The sequence below is a fragment of the Mus musculus genome, chromosome 8 (assembly GCF_000001635.26).
Source record: "Mus musculus strain C57BL/6J chromosome 8, GRCm38.p6 C57BL/6J".
Lineage (NCBI taxonomy): Eukaryota > Metazoa > Chordata > Mammalia > Rodentia > Muridae > Mus > Mus musculus.
This window is the reverse complement of record NC_000074.6, coordinates 35,120,663-35,133,175: the sequence shown is the minus strand read 5'-3', so window position 1 is coordinate 35,133,175 and position 12,513 is coordinate 35,120,663.

The following is a 12,513-nucleotide window of genomic DNA, read 5'->3' as shown; positions in this document are numbered from 1 at the left end:
AGCTGGGCGTGGTGGTGCATGCCTTTAATCCCAGCACTCGGGAGGCAGAGGCAGGAGGATTTCTTCTGAGTTCGAGGCCAGCCTAGTCTACAAAGTGAGTTCCAGGACAGCCAGGGCTATACAGAGAAACCCTGACTCGGGGAAAAAAAAAATCTACAGACAGTCAATGTGGATGACCTAAGACTAACCTGCTGAATGTCAAATAAAGTTGCAGAACTGCGAAAGAAAGAAAGAAAGAAAGAAAGAAAGAAAGAAAGAAAGAAAGAAAGAAAGAAAGAAAGAAAGAAAGAAAGAAAGAAAGAAAGAAAGAAAGAGAAGGAAGGAAGGAAGGAAGGAAGGAAGGAAGGAAGGAAGGAAGGAAGGAAGGAAGGAAGGAAGGAAGAAAAGAAAACCACGAAGCTCTAGAGACTCTAAAGGTCTGACCAGCATAGACAATTTGTCTGCATCTTTCATCACCATTTGTAATCTGTGTTCCCTAAATTTGATAAAGAGACCTTCCCAGAAATCCCACCACCCAATCCTCTGGGTGCTTTGATGTAATCTTACCTTTCATCTTCAAGTCAACCCCAAGACTCTCCTCTCTATCAGCACTGACAGAAAGATCCATGTGCTTAAGTCAAGTCATGGAATGAAGACCTTCTCAATCTTAACTGCAAAGCAGCCAGATTCCCAGAAGAAATCTGCTGAGTCATCACTCTAGCCCCATGGGCTAAATTTTGTAATCATTTCAATGTTCAGATTTTTGCAGCCTTTGTGCCCATCCCTTCTTTATTATGTCAGAGCTTTGTAGCTCTGAGGTCTTCCTCACTCTCACAAGGCTTCGATTATATCACTACTTTATTTTCTCTTAGGCTCTGAGTAGGATCCATTTTCTTGTCTCTCTTCTAGAAGCTTCCCACATGAACTGGCTCACTTCTCTCTTCCTTCCGGCCCAAGCCCTAGCATGGGCAACTAGATCTCCATCCCTGTTCCAATCCATCCACACTACAGTCACGGAACTTTACTGTCTCCATTTCTTCTTGTGAGGACGCTTGATATTATGACGAGCCCACCCAGATACTGCAGGATGGCTTAGTGTATAACATTGTATTTGCCGATCCCAGGAATTAAGATATTTGGAGGGTGTTTTCTATCACACTGGCCCATTGATATTTTTATCCACCCTGTCTCTCATCATCTTCTCCACTCTCTCTGACCCCACTTCTTCCCAACTATTTCCTATTTGCCATTCTACCTTGATATATTACGTTTGTGATCCAATGAGTTTCATTAGGGTTTACAGGAGCACAGAAACTTCCTGGTGGTTACATCGCTGGAGAAAATGTCAGATGTCTCCCTCACCCCTTTCTCCCCTCTAACTCCAAGGGAAGGGCGGAGCTTCATGAGCCCCCAACCCCTCCCCCCCTCCCCCCACAGGATGCTGGCCCCAATCTTGTACAGATCTTATGCAAGTGACCACAGCCAGAGATGGCTTACTTTTAATCTGTCCATAGAAGGCCAGAGCTTAGAAATGAGTTACAAGCAGCTGGAAAATCTTTCATTATCATACTTAAAATCTGCCTTCCTTTTACTTATTTTAATAATTAAAAAATAAGTGACTTCTTTCCCAGATACTTCTGTCCTGTAGCCCAGACCACTCTCCCTCTCTCTAAGTCCAATAAATTGCACTTAAGTTCCTTTCTGTGCCTTTTTTTAATCCATGAGACCAAGGAAGTGACACATAGAGAGCAAGACTAAGCACATTGATCAAGTCCAAACAACAGACAACGCAGAAACAGGAATGAGCGTCCACTCCAAATTCCTCCACGGCTTCCTGCTAAGTTGCTCACAAAGTGTGAATTCCCTCCGTTCCTAAATCAAGCATTCTAACCTTGACTGCAGATGGAAATTATGCAGTTGGTAAAGATATGGAAAGTGGCTGTTCTCTCCCCACTGCTATCCAAACAGAAACTCTTGGAATTCAGGATGGGAGTACTGAGAGCTCGGTGGGAAAAGCCACTGTGCAGACAGATGAGAACTACTTTTCTAAATGGTTAATTTCCTCAAAACAATTGAGCTAACCAGGAATAGATTCTCTTCTTTGAGCTAATGGTGGTAATTTAATTCATTAAATTTCCCAAGCCTGTGATTGAATTATATTTAAAAGTTGGAGCAGAGGAGAAATGGGAAAGGAGAAGAGTGAGTTTTTGTTTAAAACTCTACCTGTGGACATGCACACAGAAGGATGTCAAGAACTCATCTCAGGGTGCCGGCTCCCAAACGCACCCAACTCCCAGGGTTCCCTGAAACAGGGCTATCTGAGTTTGTGAAAAAGGCAGTCAGGCTTAAAAGGAATTAAAGCCAACTGAAAGTTCATTATTCTGAGCATTATTTTAGCAAGACAAGATTCCTCCTTAAATTTAAGGTTTCTATTTAAGGCACCCTCTATCATGCTCCCAAGCTGAATGCAGGAGACGGGCATGGTCGTGTTAGGTTCTTGGATCTCAGCCAAGTCACAGAATATTCATTAAAGGCAAAAAATAGATCTTTTAAGGGAGGTCTCTCTTTAAGAAAACAGAGCCCTCATCCTCAACATTGAAAGCTCCCTCCTGTGAGCCCCGCTTCTGGGAAGTCTCCCCTTTTGGCTTGCTTCCCTAAATGTTCCTTTTCACAAACCCTGGGAACAACCACACCCCTGTTAAGAGCAGATAGACACAGGCAGGATGAACCCCACAAGGCCATAAAGTCTTCACCTCAAGACCAAAGGATCCCTTAACCCCATCCCCACCCTACAGCATGCTGATGGACCCAGAAAACCTTCAACAGGACCGCATCCCCAGAAAACCGCCAATAGTCAAACCAAGAAGGGACTTACAGATAAGCACTGTCTGGGGCGAGGCCCTTGGCTGAATGTTCTTTTCCATGCCTTACATATTTATAAGACCCTTATTTGGTGTAAAATCTCAGTGTTATAAATCTATGGTTAGAGTGCAATTTTTTTTCCAGCAAAGCCCTTCCAGGCAAAATCCTGGAGCCACTCACCACATTTCCAGATGAACTGAGAAATGAGATGAAATGAGAAAGTTCAAAAGCTACAATTCAGAGAGGTGTGCTGAGAAAAGCAAAAACAAAAAAAGCAAAAAAAAACAAAAAAAAACAAAAAAAAAGAAGAAAAGAAAAAGAAAAAGAAAAAGAAAAAGAAAAAGAAAAAGAAAAAGAAAAAGAAAAAGAAAAAGGAAAAGGAAAAGAAAAAGAAAAAGAAAAAAACCCTCTCCAAGGAAGATTTAAGCTGCCAGGAGTCTTAGCCTGGAGGAAATGGCTGTGGAAAAATTGTCTGCAATTGTCTTTCCCAGACTACAGAGAGATTACACAGAAAGATAGTTGAGGGCTATTTTGCAAAAGAGAAAAAAAAATAAGAAGAGAGAGAGAGACAGAGGGAGGGAAGGAGGGGAGGAGGGGAAAAGGAACAGAGGGAGGGGAGGAGGGAGGGGGAAAAGGGACAGAGGGAGGGAAGGAGTGGGGGGGGGAAGGGCCACCGCCAACCCCTCTAACACCCCACACCCCACTATAGGCATGAGCAGCCTTGCATGGATTTTATGTGGGTGTTGGGATTTGAACATAGATCCCCGTGCTTGTCCAGCAATAACTTTACTGACAGAGCAATCTTTCCAGACCCTATATTGTCTCTTCCCTAAGTTCATCCTGCTTAGCTTTGTTTTCTCAAAAGCTTCTTCAATGGACCACTCCCAGGCCAGCAGAGAACTTCTCAGTCAACTTGAGTTGAGACACAACCCCATGAAGAGGTAGGAAAATCTTAGCTCACAGAACCCAGCAATCACTAGGAATATGTAAAGACTACATAGACAAAAGAGGTGAGACAGCAGAAACGACTGCAGAGGACACCATGCCTCACCACCCCATGCTTGGCTCCAATTGGGAGCTGAAAATTAGGAACAAAATTTAAACAGACAAAAATTTACCAATGTCCCAAGATGACACCTTAGTGTGTGCACCTGTGTGCACATCTATGTGTGTATGTATGTGTACATGTGTGCACAAACATCTGTGCTGGTCACTTCTCTCTCTACTCTCTGATGCCTTACTTATGACAGTGTCAGAAAACAAGAGTCTACCTTGTAATCAAACCAGGAAGCAGCCCTAAGGATGCAGTCTACAGAGGTGAGCATTATAAAGCACAGATCTAGGTAGAGAAAAGCAGAGGATGGCTTGGGAAACATAGAGAAGTGGGAGATGGCTAGTGTACCGTGGGGACCTAGAGGATCCATCCATCCCCAAGATAAGTGTGGCTTTACTCACTTTAAGAATCTTTCCTCCGATACCAAAGGACAGTAAGTCTGTATCTCTCTCTTGAAGTGCGCATGTGTGCATGCATGCGTGTGCATTTGATAATGTTTCTCGACTCAGAAGTCAGATCGAGCTTGAATCTGGCCCTGCAACTCCCTAGACATGATTATGGACAAGGAACTTGATTCTGTCAAGCCTTAGTTTCCTCATCTGTAAAATGAGACTAAGGGATAAGAAGATGGCTCAGTGAGTAGAGGTGATTGCTGCCAAGCCAGACAACCTGAGTTTGATCCCTGAGGTCCTCATGGTGCAAAGAAAAAGAAAATTACTCCACAAGTCATCCTCTCTCTTCCACACTTACACAGGACACACAATCACCTCCATGCACATATTTCTCCACATACCCACAAACACAGTAACAAAGAACTGTTGTACAACTCTTTTATCTATCTTATTTATTATTATTATCAGTGTTATATTTCAATGTGCCATATGGGTGTTTGCCAACATGTATATCTGTGCACCATGTCTGTGCTGGTCCTGCATGGGCCATAAGAAGGTACCATATCTCCTGGGACTAGAGTTACTGCCTGTTATTGCAGGATATTTGATCACACTGTAAACTCTGAGGTTGTGCTGTTTATTGGGAAAAACCTGTTTTCAGTTAGGGTGTGTCTCAGCCTTATAATACACACCTTTAATCCCTCTGGCTGGAATACAGACAATGATGATAAAGTTGTAGGGAGCGTTTCTGATGCTAAGGTCCTGTTGCCCAATTGGTTCTTGATCCAAGGATGCTAGTGGTCAATGAGCTTGGTGAAATAGGCAGGACTTCCAGGTCCCCGAAAGGCAAGCTAGAATTGGGAAAACTGGGGAAGAGGCAGGAGGCCATAGTGTCAGAAGAAAAAGCCAACCAGCCATGTAAGTTTTCAGTTGGAGTGGCCAATGGTCACTCTATTCAATTAAGCCTGGGGTGGCAGGGGAGGTTTAGGAGTGCCCAGTCATTGAGTTAGCAAAGGCATTTTAAGATTAACTGGTGTGTGTGTGAATGTGTGTGTGTATGTGTTTGTGTATATGTGTTGTTTTTTTTAAATGATTGTTAATTCTCCTTATTTTATTTATTTAATGTATGTGAGTACACTGTTGCTCTCTTAAGACACACCAGAAGAGGGTTAGTTGAGGCCAAGCAGAGCAAATCAATCAGAGGCATCAGATCCCATTACAGATGGTTGTCAGCCACCATGTGTTTGTTGGGAATTGAACTCGGGACCTCTGGAAGAGCAGTCAGTGCTCTTAACCGCTGAGCCATCTCTCCAGCCCGTGTGTTGTTTTTTATTTGTGGATCCTAGGGAATCTACATACTATATACTTGTACATTTGAAAGTGCTGTCTAATTGAGTGTCGGACAAAGTGACAAATCAGGGAAAGAATGAGTCTAGGATATGCACAACTCTCACGAGAACAGAGAGGAAAGAGAGGTGACTTAGAGAGAGCAGGGGAGAGGAGGCAGTTTTACTGGGACAGTTGTACAGAGAGAGAACAAGCTAGACACAGGTGAAGACAGAACGAGCCATAAAGTGAGAAGGAGCCAGAAGATTAGAACATCTTGCTAGAGTTAGCTGGGGCCAAGCAGAGCAAATCAATCAGAGGCTGAGAGAGAGAAGCCAGACTGAATCACCTCGGAGAGGAGTTTGAGCCAAAACAGCTGAACTGACTAGCCAGCCAGAGCTCAGAAAGAGCTGTGAAGGAATGAGTTTATTCAGCAGCAAGTCTCAGAGGCTGAAAACATTCTAGGCCTAGATTAGATTGTACAGAGGCTAGAAGTTTCCCCGGGCTAGGCCTAGTTTAGCAGATGAAGGTAGCAAGCCTCAGAGAGAACAATTACATCAGACAAATAAATGTTAGCTTTATTGGTTGTGAGTGGCTATGAGGATTCTGGGAACCAAACCTAAGTCCTCTGGAAGAGTAGGCAGTGCCCATAACTGCTGAGGCCTTCCCCAGCCACTGTAATTTAATTTTTAAAGCGAGTATATCATCATCTACTTTAAAAGGGATTTGTGTCATGAGACCATAGATACAAAACGCTCAGCCCTGGCACAGAGTATGGACACAGACAAGACCTTTCACTTGGGACTGGGCCTTTCTGAGCAATGTTCGAACAATGATGTTTGTCTGTCTTCCAAGAAAAGACCAATTTAGGACCAGCTCCTTTTCAATTCAGATGTAGAACAAAGACAGACAAGAATCTCTCAGGCCTTCAAAGAGTACATGGAGCCCACATGTCAGCAGCCACCATGAACAGAGTCTTATCAAGGCACCCTTACATGAGAGTCTGATAACTCCCTCTCATGGATATGATCAAGGGTAGTTGCTGGCCACTTGCCCCAAGCCAAATGTGCGTGCTCTGAACAGGACAGATGACGGCTGCCAGTGCTGAAGAGTTACGGAGAAAAGTGTAGCATCATAGATTGTTGCTTCTGTCTCCAACCAGCAGAAAAGAGGGACGATGCAGCGTTCTTCTCAAAGCAGTTTATTCAGGAACCTTTCAACATGCAAGCAGGAATCTTCTCCCAGCCCCCAATCGCAATCACTTATATAACCCCTCAACCACTCCCCATGAGCCTAGTCCTTGTAATCTCAGTTCATTGGCCTTCGTCAAACGGCCTGATCTTGCGTCATGGTGCACCTGCGCATCTCTCACGATGGTTGTGGCTTATTTTCAGGTGTATGAGGAAGTCAGGTGCAAATCATAAGACTTAGCTGCAGTCCTGGGCGCCATCTTGGGACTACCGCCACACCCGCTCCCCACAATAGATGAAGTTAATATCACAAACTCTACCCTTGAACATTATTAACATTAAAAGTTTTATTTGTATTTCACAACAGTAAAAATTACGTAGTTTTTAAAAGATATTTTCCTGGCAACAGCAACAAAACAAACAAACAAAACCCATCAGGACAAAACGTTTTTGTTTTTTGTTTTTCAGTTTGCAGAGGCTACTGTAACAGAGTCATGAGTTGAGCTGTATAAGCAACAAAATTTTATATTAGATCTACTGTGAGGGGAAGTCTAGATCAAGTCTTACACACTGAGAAAGGCTGTAGTATCTGGTAAGGTCTCTCTGTCTGATGACAGGCTAATTCCCTACTGTGTCCTCATCTGGTCTTTGCTTGCTGGGTACATAGTGGGGGTGGGGGAAAGAAAAGACATGTTCTCTTTCTCTATTGGACTAGGAACCCACTTCTGTGATTTAATTTAACCACAAGACCCTCCTAAAAGGTCTCTCTCTAATCATGTTGACATTTGGGTGACATAAAGCTGCCCAATGACACAGAATGAACCCTGATCCCACAAGTCTCCTCATGCCTAAAATTCTCCAACCACCACCAAATCCTCTTAGTCATCAAAAGCCATGAGTTTAACCCCATGAAGCAACATCTCAGAAGTATGTCCACACATCACCAGAAGTCATATAGATAATGTGCAGAACCCCCGGGCAGAAAGCAATCCAAGTGTATTTCCTATGAAATAGCACAAACTCCCTGTACCAAAATGGTCCACAGAAGTGAAAATGAACCACAGTGTAGGTGAATCATACAAACGCAATAGAAGAAGTGAAAATCCAAGAAAGTACATCGTGTGTTACTGTGTTAATGTCAAGTTCAATGTTAGGCAAAATTATGGTCTTGAAGTCAGGGCTGTGCCCTGGCTAGGAGAGAATGTGGAGGGAAGGTTCTGGGTCCTGGGACATCTGCTGACCTACCTCCCGGTCTGATGCTCGCTACACAGGTGTGTGCTCCTGCTGTAAACATTCCTTGAGCTCAAGGCGGTGTAATCTCTGTGCATTGCTGACGTTAGGGGCCTAAGACCCCATGCAATTAAAAAAAATCCACATGTAGCTTTTGACTTCCTATCTAGCTGGCCAGAGGCTTTTACTGACGACACAACCAGGTCTTTCACATTTATTTTGTATGCCGTGTAAGTACTTAGACCCAGTGCAAGACATGGAGAGCATCAAGGGGTCACTTCTTACTGCCATGTGCTTTACTTAAGAGAGATGAACTGCTAAGGCAGAACAATCAGTGTAACAGGGCAGATGTTTGGTACCTACCCTGGAGCTTACCGCAGTGACAGCAGGAAATGATAATGGAGCTATTGCAGATGCTCACTGCTGAGTGTTAGATCTGAGTTAGCCCCATTAGCTCTATCCAGGGAAGGCTTAGTTCTTAGCCTGAGGTGCTACTGGAGGTGGAAAATAACTTTAGGAGGAGAGGCCTAGCATGAAGAAGTTAGTGTTGATGTTTTAGCCTCTTCCTGTTTCTGTCTTAGCTCCTTGGTCACATTGGGTGAAGAGATCTGTGGCCCATGATCCCGCTATGATATACAATGCACCCAGCAGGCAGAGAGAAACAGAGCCAAAACACTGAAACCTCAGAATTGAGGGAATATCAGCCTTCCTTTCCTTGTATTGATTAGCTCATGTGTTTTGTTACAGTTATGGAAAGCTGACTGAGACACCTATGTAGTAGTTTATGCAGTATAATTAATACCCTGTTATTTCCGTGTGCTTGTATTCCCCTCAACTGCAAATGGCACCAAGTATAATCTGTGTTTGTCTGTTTATGTCTTGAATAAAACTTAGCTTTTTTATAATATCCTCATGTCTTTTATGAGAGTCAATAATATAATTATGATCATCTACATATATGTGTTAGTGACATAACTAGATTTTTATTAATATATACACAAACCTCTAGGCTTCATAGACAAGTTTTTTTGTTGTTCTTTGTTTTTATTTTTATTGTCACACTTCTCAAAAACAAACAAACAAACAAATCTGTAATTCATACTAACAAGACCTGCCAAGTTCCTGCCTGTGTTGATTAAAGGTCAGCTGGACACGTCAGATTTTACTGAAGTTCATTTTAACAGAGCCTTGGGTCCCTCACACACTGACAGAGCATTGCCACTGTCCTGGTCCTTTAGGAGGGAATTGTGTGCCTTTTGTGGGCCCAGGACATGAGGTCAGGATGGGAAACAACTTAAAGGACAGCTAGCTGCAAAGCCTCATGGGAGAAGGCGCAGCACAGAGAGACCTGAATGCAGGGCAGGTGAGAGCAGAAACATCTCGGAGGGGAGCCTGGGCAACAAGGGCCAAATTAACACAGAGTAAAAGTTGGGCTTTCGGGGGAGGATTTTCTGAGATTACAACGGATAGAGTAGAAAAAAGAAATTGCTTTGGCAGAGTCATTTCAGCATTGCAAATGCACAGAAGACGAACTTGGGGAGGGAATGCGAGTTCACCGAGAGCAAATGCAAATCAGGACTGGCTGGCTTCGCGCTCATTTGCATCTGAATCCGCGGATCGTTTCCTGAGAGACAGGAAGTGCAGAACGTTCTGTCACCTTGCCCAGCCGACAATGCTGATGTTGCTGCTGTCACCAGCCGCCTGTTAACAGTATTACCAACTTTGAAAACTAGGGGAAGTGACTATGTACTCCGCACAGACAGGATCTGCTGTACTTTTTGGCTGAACTGACGGGACCCTTTGCTAACCAGACGCCATTTTTTTTTTTTTTTGAGCTCCAACCTATGGCTCTAATTACTGTCATTGTGCACACAGAACCAGAGGCATATGTCCTGCTCCTCACAAAAGATAAAAGCAGGAGGAAGGGAGGCCAATGTTGGGTGTGGGAGTCGGCAAGGAAAAGTGGGGTAGGAAAAGTTTGCTTGCTCCAAAGGAACGCTGAGACTTATGGGTGTTTGTTTGTGTGTTTATGTTATCATTACCCTTGTCACCTTCCCATGATCAATCCCAACGCACCAGGCACTGCTTAGTGAACTGTAGGACAACTCTAATTATTTTAAGGATATTGTAAAGCGGAGGTTCAGAAATATTGAATAATTTACCCAAGGACACACAGCCAATGTATGAGAGACTGGGGTTCTATTTCATGATTCCGAAATCATCTCCACCCACTTACTCATTTACTTCGTACGCCGTTTAGCTGTCTCCAGAGCAATGACAATTTAGAAGAGATTGATCTACTAGGAAATGAATCCAAAGGCAAGAAAATCAAGGTGAAAAGGCAGTGACATTTCCAGGAAGGACAAAGAGACAAGAGGAAGGTTTGGACTATTCCATGCAGAGATCTCAGCATGCTGGTTGCGATTGTTTGGATGGGGTTTATACCTGGACGATTTATTCCTGGAAAATGTGGTTGCTAGTGTGGCAATGCTAAGAAGCGGCAGACCCTCAGGAGACAGAGCCCAGAGTAAGGCCTTCGGGGAACCGATGCTATTCTTGTGGAGTGAGTCCTTGTGGGGAGACTTGTTTTCTACCCTGCCCTGTGATTTCTTCCTCTTGCATGTCCTTCTGCCATGATACCATCTACCATACATAGTGTGATGCCATAGGAGGCCCTTGCCAGAATTGATGTCGTGCTATTTGGACCAGGTCAAGCAATGGAAAGAGAGAGAGAATTTGGTGCCAAAGTATGATGAGCAGGGTTGACTGCCAATGGGAAAGAGGATCCATGAACCAAGTCTCCAGAGGCAGATGTACTGTGAAGTAAGGTTGCAGGGCCTCGTTTCTAAAGACCCTTTACAAAGAAAGGCCTATGGCATACACTGATAATGTACCCATATGGCCGTGTAATAGACAACATAGAGGAAGGAACGTTTTAACTCAGTTCTACTTGGCGTTGTCTTTCCAACTTCCCCTCCTTTCTTCCTGCCCTTGTTTCAGGAGGCTCCAGAGCATCCCTGGGTCTTTGAGGTATCTAGCTGAGGGAAATCTAAGTCCAGGATACATTTAGACCAACTAAATGGGATATTTTGTTAAAAGTTCTGGATCATGTCCACGCACAGCCTATCCCTACATAGGGGTGCCCCCTTTGGGGGGTACATATACTGACTGCTGATTTGGCCAGCTTCCTAACAAGGACACAGGTCACAGCAAGAGAAGAGTGAATTGTTGGGACTGGAGGGATGGCTCGGTGGGAAAAGCGCTTCCCATACAAGCATAAAGGCCTATGCTTAGATCCCCACAACGAACACAGGGCTGGATATGGTGCTTGTGTCTGTAACATCAGCTCTTCTACAGAGACAGGAGACCCCTGGAAACTTGATGGCCAGCTATGCTGGAGTAGACAGCAGCAAACACCAAGAGAGCAAACAAGGTGGACGGTGAGAGCCGACATCCGAGGTTGTCCATTGGCCTCCTCCACAAGCCTAGGGTAGGATGTGTTCATCTGTGTGCATGTGTACAGAGAGATTTAAACAAGTGAAAGAAGAGAGAGAGAATTTTCCAGAGGCCGGCAAGAACTATCTCAACAGTGGAGAAGAAATATGTTTTGAAACGCTGGGATCCAACCTCATTTAAGAACATTCTATATCACAAGAGGAAAACTAAGAGGATGCGGTGCAATTCAGAATTAAAGTTCTGTCTTGTCGGGGATATGCTAAATAACAACATAATCGGGTTTAATTCTCTCTCTCTCTCTCTCTCTCTTTGGTGGCAATTGTATGAAACTGAATTTATCGTGTTCCCGTGTCGTAGGCGCCATACTGAAGCAGGACTGAAAACAGCCTGTCAGTGTGTGAAAGAAGCTGGGAGTTCTTTTCTTCAGCCTAATTACCCACAATAGGAAACATGTTCTAACACTCTGTGCTGGGAGAAGCATTAAACTGTCTCTTTAATCTACCCATAGGAAGTGATATTATAGAAAACGGTTGCTGTAGGAAGAAGGGATCAAAGTAGGCAGTCCAATTTTTCTTTAAAAGTATTATACAAAATTGGTGGGGAAAAAAGGATTTTAAGTAAAAATATTGTCATTTTTTTATAGCTTTGGGGATATTTATAGCATTAGTCACTTTAAAAAACTTTATAGTCGTGAGTTCTTCTTACATGCCGAATACATATTCATGTTGCATAAAACTTCAAGTTTGTCTCCTTATGTAACATTTCTTAGAGAAAGCTCACAGGGCCAAATAAGCAAGCATGAGCTTTAAGCTCCACCTCTGCCGTCCCTCCCTCTGGCCAAGGAGGGTGAAGCATGAAGAGGGTTCAAGGGCTCCCTTGGAGGAGGAGTTTCCTAGCCACTTAGGGGCAGGAGACTGTTGGGTGGTTTGCTCTCTCAGAGCAGGGTGGAGGTAACCATCTGGTGGGCGTTCTTAAGGTCAAAGCATGGCAATGCACAGGTGAGGCTGTGAAAATATCTGTTGTG